This window comes from Narcine bancroftii, chromosome 1 (genome assembly GCF_036971445.1).
Source record: "Narcine bancroftii isolate sNarBan1 chromosome 1, sNarBan1.hap1, whole genome shotgun sequence".
Lineage (NCBI taxonomy): Eukaryota > Metazoa > Chordata > Chondrichthyes > Torpediniformes > Narcinidae > Narcine > Narcine bancroftii.
The window spans coordinates 328,372,560-328,388,134 of record NC_091469.1 but is presented as its reverse complement, the minus strand read 5'-3'; the positions used below and the strand labels follow the sequence as shown (position 1 = coordinate 328,388,134).

General features: G+C 41.7%; 1 long non-coding RNA gene across 1 annotated transcript in view; it reads left to right on the top strand.

Moving 5' to 3' along the window:
- The window catches only part of LOC138752067 (uncharacterized), a 109,967-nt gene extending 107,895 nt beyond the window's left edge, over window positions 1–2,072 (top strand). Inside the window, exon 4 of the long non-coding RNA XR_011350352.1 lies at window positions 1,635–2,072. This is a non-coding gene — a long non-coding RNA (uncharacterized lncRNA). The remainder of the gene's footprint in view (window positions 1–1,634) is intronic.
- Window positions 2,073–15,575: the final 13,503 nt, after the last annotated feature.

The following is a 15,575-nucleotide window of genomic DNA, read 5'->3' as shown; positions in this document are numbered from 1 at the left end:
CACTGCAAAGGTGTTGCGCTAACTTAGTGGTTCTCAACCTTTTTCTTTCCACTCACATAACACTAAATAATCCCTAAGCAATAGGTGTTCTGTGATTAGTAAGGGTTGCCTAAGGTGGCATGTGGGTGGAAAGAAAAAGTTTGAAAACTACTGTTTTAATCATACCTTATTGACTCATTATGTGCATGGTTTTAGAACTCCAAAAGAAATGAACCAATGACAATTTTTCTCAAGCAAAATATTTCAGTAACAATTGGGTCTAGAGCAGGGATTCTCAAACTTTCCTTCCCACTCACACCCCACCTTAAGCAATCCCTTACTAATCACAGAGCACCAATGGCATAGGGATTATTTAAAGTGGTATATGAGTGGGAAGAGAAAGGTTGAGAACCATTGCGCCAATTGTGCCACCCCTGTGCCAACATAGTGACAGAAAATTGTGCAAATTAGGCTTTGAATTCCACATTTGGCAATTTCTTTTGTGCGCAAGTCAAAAGAGACCTTAATGTGCTCGAGAGGTGGACAATAATTCAATAACTCAATTCTGCCTGTCATGAGCAGTATCTACGTCTGAGTGACGATATAATAAAACATTTTCTCCATCAAGTTATCTGACAGGAGGCGAGTTAGCATGACCCAAATCTTCACCATCTTTAAGCATGTTGACTGCTCAGACTGATGTTGTCATTTATGCCGGCCGAACTCAAAAGTTCAGGTTTATTGTCATGCATGACATCACATACACCCTGAGATTCTTTATCCCAAGGGTCAGGCAGAATTTCTACTTAATGGTAGTGTAAAATAAAATATTCTCAAGAAACATATAAAAGAGAGAAATGTGAATGAGAAGGAAGTGCAAACAAAGTGTAATGCAGAACATAAATATTCAATAAATAATGTGCAAAGAGTTTTTAAATCAGTCCCTGATTGAGTTTGTTATTGAGGAGTCTGATGATGGAGGAGTAGCAACTATTCCTGAACCTGGTGGTACAAGTTTTGTGACACCGAGACCTCTTTCCTGATGGCAGCAGCGAGAACAGAGCGTGACCTGGGTGGTGTGGATCCTTGATGCTGCTCCCCATTGGGAACTGTCCCAGAGTTTAAAGACCATTTGGACTGAAATATGAATGGGAAAGGTTTAAAGGGATAGAGGCCAAATGCCAGCACATGGAAAGAGCTGAGATCTGCACCTTGGTAGGAAGGGGTGAGTTGGGCTAAAGGGCCTGTTTCCATGCTGAATAACTCTATGACTATAATCTTATTGACATTCAGGGGTTATTGTCTGTGAGGCAGGGAAGGGTTAGATTGATCGTGGAGTAGGTTTATATGGGTCAGCACCACATTATGGGCTGAAAGTCCTCACAGTTCTGTACAATTCCATGTCCTAACTACCAGCTGTCTTCCCCCACTCCTTCATTTGGTTCATCCCAAGATCCCAAAGATGTTCTTTATTTTTAGAAGCTAAACTTTTGTTCAGTTTCTATTTCGAATCATTAAGTAGCCACATAACCAGGGCTTTGCCACTTGAAAATTAAAGACAGCTGTTTGGAACCATCATGAAGATAATGGTTCAGAGTGTAGTTTACTTCTGATGAGAGGTAAACTTTTACTTACTGTTTTAATTGCCTTCACAGACTAACAAGACATGAATCAAAAGTATTACTGACATGTGGAGAAAAAAGTATTGGGTTCAGCTGCATAATTTTCAAACACTTCACTTGTCTGCTGGGACAGTGCAGCTCACCTGCCGAATTGTACCCAGCTCTCAGCTGGTTCCCCAGATAGAAAACTGGGCCAGAGGAGCAAACATTGGCAGGATGCCCACAACTTGCTGACCAGTCACTAAAAAGCATTGGCAGTAAGCCTGGAACTATCTAAACTCCAAGGGAGGCATGACATACCCTACCTTACTACCAAAAGGTTTGGCAGGCATGAAATCTGCTAATGGATATCTAATCACATGCATTTTTACATGGATACCATAATTACATTAAATGTGCTTTTACAACCACTGTCAAAAGCACCAAGAGAAATTGTTTATTGAATTATTTTTCATGTCATTGTTATGAAGAGATTATGGTGGGTGAGTAATTCATGAAATGATCTATGATTAATAGTACCCACACTACTGTCACCACCTCCTTCACCGACTAGTTCTCTGTTACATTCTTGCATGGTCAAAGGAAACACGAAGACAAAGCTTTCACTGAATCAGCTCGAAGCGGATTTCATTTGTCAGTGCTTCGTCATTTGTTAGTCTAGTTACTACATCCCAAAAAGATTTATTTTAGAAGGGTTGCACGGAAGTAATTTCTTACAACCAAGAGCTAAATTGAAGATGCAAACATTAATTAAGATGTTCCAAAAGCCACCTATTCATCAAGTAGCAGAATTGGCAAAGAAACATGCACTGAGTATTGGAGGGAGTAATTTACTAAGCATACCCTGCAGTCACATAATTACATGTAATTTCACCAGCATAATTAACTAATTTAATTGCCACTTCTCAAGAGCATCAATTATTGACATTATAGGGTATTTAGATTTACACCCAACGTGTACAGCATTTTGAGAATTCCCAGCCTCTGCTTGCATTGCAGGCTTTCAAATGCCTCATTTCTGATTTAAAACATGCATAGTGTTCATATTAGTAGCATCACTTCAGTCAGATGTTCCATATAATTATAAAACCAAAACCACATTTTATAGTATTATAAATATCTGAACACGTGTTACAGCCTAATTGGTAAATTAACCATTTTAAAGCTGTGTTTTGAATGCAAGAGGGGATTTTCTTTTTAAATTTAACACAAGAGTTTCATGAACAAACTGGTACTGATTGTTACGCTCAAACGTTTTTCCTTGTCTTGTCAGTTTTTCCCCCAAATGTTTTGCTTGAACAGCGAGGACTGACAGCAATATAAAGGGGAGCTGCCAGAGAGGGATCACCGAGCCCAATAGAGTGAGGGAACCAAATTAACCCACAAGGTTAAAGTGGCAAGATAGTTGAAGCAAAGTTCAGCTAAATCACACCTCTTCCCTCATCATCATCTGAGGCCCTGAACAGAGCTTCCAAGTGAAGCAACACTTCACTTGTGAATCTGCAGGGGTTGTCTACCAAAAACGATACTCCCATTGTGGTCTCCTCTGGACGCAGATTGAGGGAAATTGCTTCGCTGAGCACCTTGGCTATGTCTGCCACAATGGCATGGATCTCACAATGGTGTGGATCACTCAGTGACCACCCATTCAATTCTTCACCAGCAGCTTGTGTTCTTCATCCTCAGAGAAGCTCATTGGTCTGGCTTCTTGGACACCATCCTAGGGGGTTATCCTTCTCAAAGTGGGGGCTTCAACTCCCCAATTTTTTGGTGCCCTGCACCAGACCTCAACTTCCCTGAAATCCCACCACCATCTTGGGCCAGATCCCACCACCATCTTGGGCCAGATCCCACCACCATCTTGGGCCAGATCCCACCACCATCTTGGGCCAGATCCCACCACCATCTTGGGCCAGATCCCACCACCATCTTGGGCCAGATCCCACCACCATCTTGGGCCAGATCCCACCACCATCTTGGGCCAGATCCCACCACCATCTTGGGCCAGATCCCACCACCATCTTGGGCCAGATCCCACCACCATCTTGGGCCAGATCCCACCACCATCTTGGGCCAGATCCCACCACCATCTTGGGCCAGATCCCACCACCATCTTGGGCCAGATCCCACCACCATCTTGGGCCAGATCCCACCACCATCTTGGGCCAGATCCCACCACCATCTTGGGCCAGATCCCACCACCATCTTGGGCCAGATCCCACCACCATCTTGGGCCAGATCCCACCACCATCTTGGGCCAGATCCCACCACCATCTTGGGCCAGATCCCACCACCATCTTGGGCCAGATCCCACCACCATCTTGGGCCAGATCCCACCACCATCTTGGGCCAGATCCCACCACCATCTTGGGCCAGATCCCACCACCATCTTGGGCCAGATCCCACCACCATCTTGGGCCAGATCCCACCACCATCTTGGGCCAGATCCCACCACCATCTTGGGCCAGATCCCACCACCATCTTGGGCCAGATCCCACCACCATCTTGGGCCAGATCCCACCACCATCTTGGGCCAGATCCCACCACCATCTTGGGCCAGATCCCACCACCATCTTGGGCCAGATCCCCACAGTCGCAGGATTTCAAAATAAACCACTAAGCTCCTTTAACAGGCTGCTTAAAGCCTGCACAAGGCCAACAGCAGTCAAACTGGGCGGTTGGACCCTACTGGAGAGCACTGTAACTTCACTCCTCACCCTCTGCAGGTCCACACCAGCAGTACCACTGCCGTTACAGCAGTGCCAGCAGAGCATCAGATCACTCCTTTGTGCTTCTAAGTCCTTCAAGGTGAGTTTATTGCCATGCACACAAGTACCATGTACAGATGCAAGGATATTCACTCTTGTTGCTATTACAACTCTTGTTGTAAAATACAGTAACAATCAAAAAGTATAAATTAATGAGAAAAATAGAAAGGATAGATTAATATTCACAGTTGCAGTTACTGCAAAATGGAGTGATGTTGCAATAGTGGAGGCAGATCGTGGGTGAAATGTCCTGTGAGTAAATTCTATAATTAGCCTCACCAAGTATTCTCAGCCTGCTGTTGGCTACACCAGCCATTCTCAACCTTTTTTCGGCTATGTCCCCCCCCCCTTCCCCCCCCCTCCCCCCCTCCCCTTCCCCCCTCCCCTTCCCCACCTCCCCTCCCCCCCCCGTCCCCTCCCCTCCCCTCCCCCCTGATGCAGACCCTCCCACACCCTTTTATTTGTGCCCATGTCCATTGGTTGCTATTCCTGATGAAGGAATTTGACTGTCTATCCCTTTCCACAGATGCTGCCTGACCCATTGATTTCCTCCAGCATTTTCTGTGTTGTCCCAGTTTTTAAACATTGCAGTCTCTCTTAGTGACCTTTAGAAAACATAATCCTGCTGAAGTAACTGGTAACTACTTATACAAGTTACATTCCACAATACAAATAGTAAATAACAATATCTTTCAGTTTGTTGCCCCCTTTAAATATCCTAGGCATGATGCAAAAAGCCCATCAGACAACAAATGAGGCAGAGAATATCAGCACATTTACACTCAGTGAAAGTGTGCCTTCCTCCAATGCAAGTCATGCTTCTTGACCAATATGCCTTCAGTAGCTGATGGAACTTAAGTCTCCAGGTGCCTTGGAGGTGATAAGATTATTTTCAAAGTCCCTCTGAAAGTAACAGTACTCAGTGTAAATACAGTAAAACCTATTGGGATTGCTTGATGCTGGAGAAGTGCATTTTCCATTTACTTGAGACTTACCCTTTCAATGCCTTACTAATAAAGCTGCATTTAGAATAAACTGTACTTATACTGGACAAACTTCACTTGTATGAATATATAAACTATAAAACATTTTACTCTATTTTCGGTCACATTCTTTGAAAACATTCAACCGTCGCTGTATCTGCAGGTTCCTCCCCCTCCACAGAGCCACCTCAAAGATGAACAACATTATAGACAATTAACCTCCTCCCCAAAGTTTACAGATAAAACATTTGACCGGGGCAACGCTACTAAACAGGGATAAGGAGACACTGAGAGGGTCACCCCAGTGGTGAGCAGCATCAATCAGCTCTTCATCCTGCGTGACACCTTTGCTGTTTCACACAACTTTATTCAAACAGCTGCTTTGAACAAAGCACAACTAAGGCCCTCCACTGGCTGAATATTTGCTCATTCTTCACCAAAGGTTGATGTGTTACTTCAGTCAATGTTTACTTTTACAATTTTAAATTTGTGCTTTTTATTTTAAACCTCTTATTTTATTCTTATTTATTTCAATGTCTTAAATTTATTCTCATTTTTTTGCCAGTTGCTTGAGGCTTCTGGTTAAATTTAAATTTTAAATTGCTTGAATTCTGTACTATAAAAGCAGTCATGGACCAATTTAATGTACAAGATGCTGTAATCTGAAGCAAAATAAAACAATCTGCTGCAGAAACTCAGCCAGTCGAGCAGTGCAATGCTGTTCAATCCACTGAGTCGCTCAAGCAGATTGTTTCGTGAACAGCACTGGCTTGTATGAACATATGCCAGTTAGTCAAGGGCCCAGCAATCAGAATTTTCAGGCTGAATCCCGAAAATTAACTACATGAGCTTGTACAATTGTTTAGGTTCTGTGCTCACTCTTTCACTGACTAACCTTAGAACTCGATAGAGAGAGTAGAGTACAACAGATTTCCTTGGAGCCCACTCAACACCTTACCTATTGTGGGCACACAACGTCTCCTCACGGATCAGAAAGGCGTCACAGCGACAGCACCCTGATAAGACTGAAGCGGGAAAGGCAACTGGTCAATATCAGGTCAACCTTCTGCAGGAGCTTTATCAAGAGCATCCTGGTCAGCTGCTGAAAGGAATGGGAGGTCCATTAAGTAGAAATTCTGCCAGGACCACAGGAAACAATCTCAGGGTTGTAGGCGATGTGTCTGTACTCTGACAATAAATTTGAACTTTGCTAACTGAAATAATCTCTTTTTCTCTCTCATGCTGTCTGGCCTACAGAATATTTCCAGTAATTTAATTTTTATTTCTGACTTTCAGCTTGCTGATTCTCAGCTTCCTGCTATCACGTTACTCCTACAATCCTTGCCCCTTGTGCATCCTCATTTCTCATAGCTCATCTGTTTGTGCTCAAGTCCCTCCACGATCTTGCTCTTCCCTGACTATTCCAGCTCGGAAAAGAATTGCTTGATGTGCACATTCCAAAACATCTTTAAAATTTATTCACATGAATGTTTACTGGATCAGCCATTCCTGGCAATGTAATATTTAGTCATAAACTATCGGAGGTCACAAATTTCTGGCCACAAGATTGTATTAAGAATGGTGATTTTTTACAGGGGCTAACAATCACCACACTGAACAAAGTGGTCCCAGGCACAGACAAATTACATCCAACTCCCCCTACAATTACAGAACGTTTACAAAAAATTCAAGACAGACCTTCATCACTGACCACCATAGCCAATAAAACGTTGCTTTTGTCTCATTGATCCCATTGTCCAGACAAGCCTCAACTACTCTCGGAACATAGAAAACAAAAGTGATGGCATGCCAAGGCAGAACTTGCTTTTCAGAGTGCTTTGTATGCTCTGAATTATGACAAAATGCATTGGCAAAATGTAATTGAATGAAGGAGATGATTCATCAGTTAATCTGTTCTTGGTTTCATAGGTTTAAGGAGGAATGTTGACCAGGACATTGACAACCTCCTGCTATCCTTTAAATGCCCTCATGAATTTTTAAAAATATATCGACTCTGTTAAGAGAACTATCTATATCTAATTTCAAAGAATGGGAGTTGAGGTTTTCAAAAGGGGAGAGGGTGCCAGAAAAAGAATGAGTTGGAGTAGTGATGTGGTAGGATTAAAACAAACAAAAATGAAGCTTTTTTTTTTAAATTAAAACTGATCTACGTGGGCTGTGGCTGATGTCTAAATCCTTCATTCTTCCTTAATCTATTGGTAGATTTCACAGAACTCTCCATCTTCTCCCATACCGTTCTTTCCTTAAATCAGACACCTTTTCATGATTCCAGCAAAGGAAAATAATTAAAGATAATGGATATCTTTAATAAATTTAATCAAGTCAAATTCAAAAAAAAGACTAAATGGTCAAAAAAAGTCATCTTAAATTACTTTCACTTGCAGTAGGACATAAAAGAAAGCAACTCACATTTAGAATTAGTTAAAATTTAGAGCCTCAGGTTCTATTCAATTTATAAATAAAGCATTCCCTAATAAGTCAATGTCACTCTGCCGAGCAGAAGGGAACAAACTTTTTTTTAAAAATTGAAGTTTATACTTTATTTTACGTTCTTGCTTTTACTCTCGTTTTATCTTTAACTTTCATACATTTTCTACCAATGTTGAGAATATCAGACAACTTCCAATTACTTTAGATCATCACTTCTCCCATTCTCCTCCTCTCTCCAGGAGGCGGTGACGGTTGCTGAAGCATTCCATCACCTGACCTCTGCCTCGGATACCACACCACCCTATTTATCGACTTTCCCTCATTAAATTTTATCCTGATTGCACTGGACAACAATTTTTCTTCTAAATGTTTGCTTCCTAAATACAACCCATGCCCCGCTGTTAATTCGCCAATCACGCAAACTCAAGCAACCAGAAAATGTACTTATCCGCCATCTACCAATCCCCCTAGGTGGTGGATACAGTAGTTCTTCTCTTGCATGTATATCACAACTCCAGGTACGAATTACACCATGGTAGTGGGTTGTATAAAGGAAAGGAAGGAGTCATCATACAGAATGGGCATTGAAAACTTGGCTGAATGATGCTCCAATAACCTTGCACTCAAAGTCACCAAGACTAAGGAGCTGATCGTTGACTTCAGGAAAGGCAGAGCTGTATGATCCAGTGATCATGGGGGGGGGGGGGGGGGCGGGGAGGGGGAGCAAATTTAGGTTCTTGGGAGTTACCATCTTGGAGGATCTTTCTTGGACCCAACTCACCAATGGCATCATGAAGAAAGCATGCCAGTGCCTCTATTTCATTAGGAGTTTGTGGAGGTTTGGTATGACACCAGAAAGACTGGCAAATTTCTACAGAGATGTGGTTGAAAGTGTGCTGACTGGCTGCATCATGGTCTGGTATGGGAATACTAATACCTGAGTGTGAAGCCATCCAAAAGGTACAGGAAAAACCCACCAAATTATTGAGAATATCTACAGGGAACACTGGCGTCAGAGGGCAGAAGCAATCATAAAGGACCCACACCACCCAGCACACACTTTGTTCTCACTGCTGCCATCAGGAAAGAGGTATAGGTGCCACAAGACTCACACCACCAGGTTCAGGAACAGCTGCTACCCCTCCACCATCAGACTCCTCAACAACAAACTCAATCAGAGTCTCATTTAAGGACTCTTAATTGTGCACTTGATTTATTTTGTTCTCTCTGTATTGCACGGTTTGTATGCATTCGATATGTTTGTAGTTCTTTTATTTGTTTACATTTACACTGTGTACACTTTTTTTGAACTACAAATTAATAGTAATTCTGCCGCATCTGCAGGAAAAGGAATCTCAGGGTTGTATGTGATGTCATGTATGTACTCTGACAATAAATCTGAAAACTTGAAAATCACTTAACTGCACAACATGACTACATATAACAATGAACAACAAATTTTTTTCCCCAGAAGGTTTACTCCAGAAAGAAAATCAGGGATTAAAATGGACAGCTTCAAGCTAAACAAAGATAATTTCAGATTTGCTTTAACATGCAAGAAGCTGGAGAAACATTAAATGAACTTTTATTGAATTTAATATGTTTAATTGTATAATAATGCAGACAGATTATGCTGGTTCAACTGACCTAAAAAAGTTTTGCCACCGATTTTCGACTGTACTTAGCATCTGATGTCAGCATCCAACAATAGTTGCCCTGATACTGCTTTTCCATGGTTGCAATGTCCTGGTGAAACATTTCACATTTGTCACCGATTGCACCAAGATCAGCAGGGAAGAAATTCAAATGTGAATGTGGAAAATGAATTTTCAATGACATTTTACTTCATGGTTTTGTATGTTTGAAGTAGACTTAAAATATTACAGAAAAATCACAAAAATAGGTTATATCTAAAAATCGGTTCATTATAGAAAAATTTTAAGGTGATTTTTATGACCAGCTGCCCAAAATCCATAAAATACTCCCAAAAGTGTTCATGAAGCGACATCTTCATCGACCAGAGTTACTCTTAACTGAAAGTACTCCCAGATAGTGAAAGAGACCTTTTGACCTATTATTATGATTGCTGATTCTCAACTGCTCTGTCCCATTCCCATACATTTCTCTGTAATGTATTCTCCATTGCAGTCATTGAGCTCAGAAACAGTCCACCATGTCCAGACCACCCATTTGAACTAGTCCCCTTCACCTGACTTTGTCTATTACTTTCTATGCCTTGGTGATTCAGAGGCTTGGCCAGGTATTTTTCATGTCCATCAAATCCACCTTGAATCTCACTAGAGGAAATGAAACATGAAAGTCTGCAGAAGCCGAGATTGGAGTAAAAACAACAAAGTTCCGAAGAAACTCAGGTCGCACAGCATACTGTACATAGAGATAAGGATACATAGCCGATGTCTCATCAATATATAGGCAGGCACCTGAATAAAATGGTGTGGAAAGGGCAGGGGAGATGCTCAGGTCTACATGCACAAGGTTATCGGAGGACAAGGGAGGAAGGCCATGAGGCAGGGTGTTGGGGTGACTGGGGGAAAGAAAGATCATAGCCCAGTCGCTACCAACAAACATGTCATTGAGATGTGGAAGGAATCTGGTCCACTGAAAGAAATTTAGACATACATATAGCACGATAACAGGCCCTTTTGGCCCACAAGCCTGTGCCATCCAATTACTCCCAATTGACCTACAACCCACAGTATGAATTGAAAAGTGGGATGGAACTAGAGCACCTGAAGGAAACCCACAGACACAGGGAGAACATAAACTCCTTAATGACAATGTGAGATTCAAACCCTGGTCCCAAATGCTAGCACTGCTACACCCACCATGCCGCTCTCTAAATAGGAAGAGCATTCAGACTTCCCAAAGAGAGTAATCAAAAGCTGGATCAACCTTGATTCGGAGGTGTGGAGCTGCAGGCCTCTCTCTTGAGCCACTGTGCAAGGTCCAGGTTGGCAATCCCATTTGGCCTTCCTGCTTCCATACTCAAACCCATTCAGAGCATTTATACCATCCCTACTGCCATGAGGATAGGGGTTTAAGTTTGAAAACTCTCTGACTTGGATACTAGCAGCAACAATTCTCATTATTACTGATAAAAGCTCTGCCCTCTATACCACAGGAACCAAACTCCATTTTGACCAGCAAATGAATGCTCGTCTCCATTGCCAAGAATGAAGAAAGAGTTGTCTTCAAGGGACTTTGCTTTCTAAATTTAAACATACAGCAGGACATTTTGGCCCACAAACCCATGCTGCCCAACTATACCCAATTAACCTATAACCCCCAGTAAGTTTTGAATGGTGGGAGGAAACCAGAGGCCCTGAGGAAAACCAATGGAGATGCAGGGAAAACATACAAATTCCTTACAGACAGAGCAGAATTTGACCTGTCCTGATCGCTGACATTGTAACTATGCCAACCATGCCACCCTTTACATCGTTACATTGAACTCTCTAATCACTCAATATATCCTCCAAAATTAAAAGAATCATCAGAATTAATTACAATACAGTGAAACCCCTGATACCTCTAGGGATTGGTAGATGCCAGATAAGTGAATTTTCCAGTTGCTTGAGATTGTGTGTTGTGAGCTTGATGAACTAACAGCAAGGCGCAGCAATTTTCAATTTCTGTACTTTTCATCTATTTATTTCCCTACAATGTATACAGCAAAACTTTGTGACCTGTTCTCTATTCCAGCTCCAGAAGTGTCTGCTCAGTCTATCACCTATCATTATCACTTTGTTGAATTTAATATTTTGATTAAATATTAAATTAACAGCCCTTCCAGCCCACAAGCCTGTGGTGCCGTAATGCATTAATTAACCTACAAACCCCATATGTCTTTGGAGGGTGGGAGGAAACCGGAGCGTCCAGAGGAAACTCAAAGTGGACATGGGGAGAAGGTACAAACTCATTAAGACAGTGCCGGATTCAAACTCTGGTTACTGATGCTGTATCTGTTATGCAGCCTGCTTACTTTGGTCTTGAGGTGGGTGCCCGCTTTGCAACAACACATGAAACTCACTGGCAATGCAACTTGCACCACTCCTTCTGTTGTATTACGGTGAATTAACCGGGCAGAACTTGCGGACAAAGATCCTTTAGTGACGGTAAGCAGTGGCCAGTCATACAATATCATACCACATGATACATGCAGTTGTTATCATGGATCACAAACTTCATGATCCAATATTCAGATCCAACTCCGAGAAGAGGTAAAACACGGAAGTCAGTGGTTGAAGGAAAAACACAATACTGGAGAAACTCAGCAAGTCACACTGTGTCCTTTATATAGCAAAGATAGATACATAACTGATGTTTCAGGCTTGAGTCCTTCAAGGTATTTTTCCATTCCTTGACGAAGAGCTCAAGTCCAAAACATTGGTTATGTACCTTTATCTTTGCTATATAAAATACACTGTGACCTGCTAAGTTTCTCCAGCATTGTGTTTTCACTAACTCCAAGAAAAAGTGGACTCTCCCAACCATCTTACCATAAACGTTTATATCCTTATGAAAAGCTGTTACAGCACCAGTGACCTGGGCTCGAATCCCATGCAGTCTCTAAGGAATTTGTCCATTCTCCCCATATCTGTGTGTCTGGGTGCTCCAGTTTTCTCCCACCCTCTAAAATGCAAGGGATTGTAGGTTAATTTAGGGTAAATGGGTGCCATGGATTTAAATGGCCAGAATCAGCTTCTGCCATGCTTTAAGTGAAAAAGAGATCTTTGCTGACAAAATGCACTGATTAAATACACAGCTCTAACAGCTGTGACTGTTACAGTACTGACGTCAAATCAGTATGCACGGCCACAATCCTGGTTTTAATTGGTACATGACTACATACAAATCTGCTAATTACTTACAGCTAAGCAACTGTGGGAATCAGAACAGAGTATTGAGATCACTGAATCTGCTTCTTCCTCAGACACTGCACCAGTTAACCTCTCGTGTCTTCACTTCCTTGGTTTAATCTCATGAGATAAATTATTCCAGAAAAATTTTATGCTCACCATAGTTAATGGAAGTTCCATATCTTTTCATCTATTTTAGCGAATAAACTCTTGACATAGTTTTCTTAATGAAGACTTTGGGATACAGTAGTCTCAGCTGGCGCCAATGCATATGTGGAGAGGTGATAAATGAGATTCTGTTGGAGTTGAGGTGCCTCCTGAGTCACAGATCTAATGATAAAACTGAGCCTTGGTTCTTGGCTCAGGACCGACGGATTGTGGGTTGAACCATTAAACTGCATCGGAGATGTAGACAGATAAAGTTGTAGAAGAGTCCATATACAAGTTACAGCACAGAAACAGGCCAGTTCAGCCCTTTAGTCCATGCTGAATAGCTTCTCCCACCTAGTTCTAATGACCTGCAACCACCCCATAACATTCCATACCCCTCTCGTCCATATACCTATACAACTTTCCCTTAAAAATTAAAATCAAGCTTGCATCTACCACTTCGGGCAGAAGCTCATTCCACACTCACTCCATGTTTCCGCTAAACTTTTCTCCCTTCAATCTCAATTCATGTTGTCTTGTTTGAATCTCTCCCACTCTTAAGGGAAAAAGCCTGTCCACATTTACTCTATCTGTCCACCTCATAATTTTAAATACCTCTAACAAATCACCCCTCAACCTTCTGCACTCCAGAGAGTAAAGTCCTAGCCTGTTTAACCTTTCCCTGTAACTCAAACCCTGAAACCTAGGCAACATTCTTGTAAATCTCTGCACTCTCCATTTTGTTGATATCTTTCCTATAATTCAGTGACCAAAACTGCACAATATTCCAAATATGTCCTTACCAATGCCTTATACAGGTTCAACATGACTTCCCAACTCCTGTACTCAATACTCTGATTTATGAAGGCCAACATACTCAATGCTTTCTTCATCACCCAATCTACATGTGACTCCACTTTCAGAGAATTGTGTACCAAAATTCCTAAATCCCTTTGTTCTACTGCACTCCTCAATTGTCCACCATTTAATGAATATGACCTTTGGTGATCTGACTTTTATTAATCAGAGTAAATTGAAGGTCAGTAGACATTTGATTTTGAGGAAATTGACTAACAGTGGTTCTCAACCTTTTCCTTTCCACTCATACCACTTTAAATATTCCCTATGCCAAAGGTTCTCTGTGATTAAGGGATTGCTTAAAGTGGTATGTGAGTGGAAAGAAAAAGTTTGGAAACCACTGTTTTTAATCAAACCTAATTGGCTTGTTATGTTCACGGTTTCATAACTCCAAAGGAAATGGACCAATGACAATTTTTCTCAAACAAAATATTTCTGTAACAATTGGGTCAAGAGCAGGGGCAACCTTCCCTTCCCACCCACATACCACCTTAAGCAATTCCTTACTAATCAGAGCACAGATGGCATAGGGATTACTTAATATGGTATGGGAGTAGAAAGAAAAAGGTTGAGTACCACTGCTCTAACCTTCAATTCTTCAATGTTTATAACCATGCCATTAAATCTTCCCTGTGGAGACTAATAATACAGCACTGCAACAGGCCCTTCTGGCTCACAAGCCCGCACTGCCAAAATACACCCATGTGACCAATTAACTTATTAAGCCCATATGTCTTTGGAACATGGGAGGAAATCATGGGCACGTGGAGGAAACCCATGAAATCACAGGGAGAATGTAGAAATTCAACAGACAGCAATGGATTTGAACTTGAGACGCTGGTGCTGTAAGAGTGTGGCCTACACCACCTGTACCACCCCACCATAGTAACTTGTTTTTATATTCAAAATACATCCTTTGGTTCACACCCATTAATTTCCTTGATTGAGGTACATGATTAATTTAGATAAGATGGTTCTGCTACAGAAACAGTCTGTAGACTGTTGATGGGACACACCACAAGCCCAGGAGACTCAAATGGAAATTTAAAACTGAGTAAGGCACAATGCTAGAGAAACTTAGCAGGTCGCACAGTGTACTTTATATACCAGAGATAAAGATACTGTGACAGATTATGGATGTGGTTTTTTTTTGTTTTTTTTTTAAATATAAAGTGTAAGTCACATACAAACACTAAAACAGATCTTATTTAAAATACTGGAGTTTTGCTCATGCGAGACTGGCCAGTGCCAAAAGCCTTTGTAAAAGCTTTGGAGAGTGCCCAAGAGACTTCACTAATGGACTGTTGTTTACAAAAAGGCAACAGATGAAAGAACTCTGAGCCACAGACTGTCTGAAGTGGAACTTGCTGTTCTAAGAGGGTCATGTGGTTTTGGAAGGAGAGAGAGGGGGAGAGAGAAAATTCAGTTCTTCAGAGTCAGTAGCCGGAACTGTAACAGGACAAGGTGGAAAGCTTGTGAAATATCCCATTAGGAAGATGGGTTGTGAGTGCTTAGTTTGGTCAAAGCCCTTGTGGTTCACACAAGAGGAGAGGACTGGCTGCCTAATGTTTCACTTGAAATAAGGGAAACAAGACAGAACTCTGTGACCTGAAAGAAAGAGGTTCTCATCTGGAAAACCCTGAGGGAGCAAGTTTCTTTGGCAAGACACTGACATGGCTGGTTACAAGGAATCAGTTGTGGGTATCCAGCGAACAACAAATCTCTGAGCACCGAGAAGAACCATCCTTAGCAGTAACCATTTACCTTTCGAACACCAAAGCCTGGTGAGCTTTATGCATGTTAAATTCTGTGCACAGTCTAAAAATTCCCTGCAACCAGTAAACTTGGAGGAATGAGAAATGAGATTAGACTGTGAACCAAAGA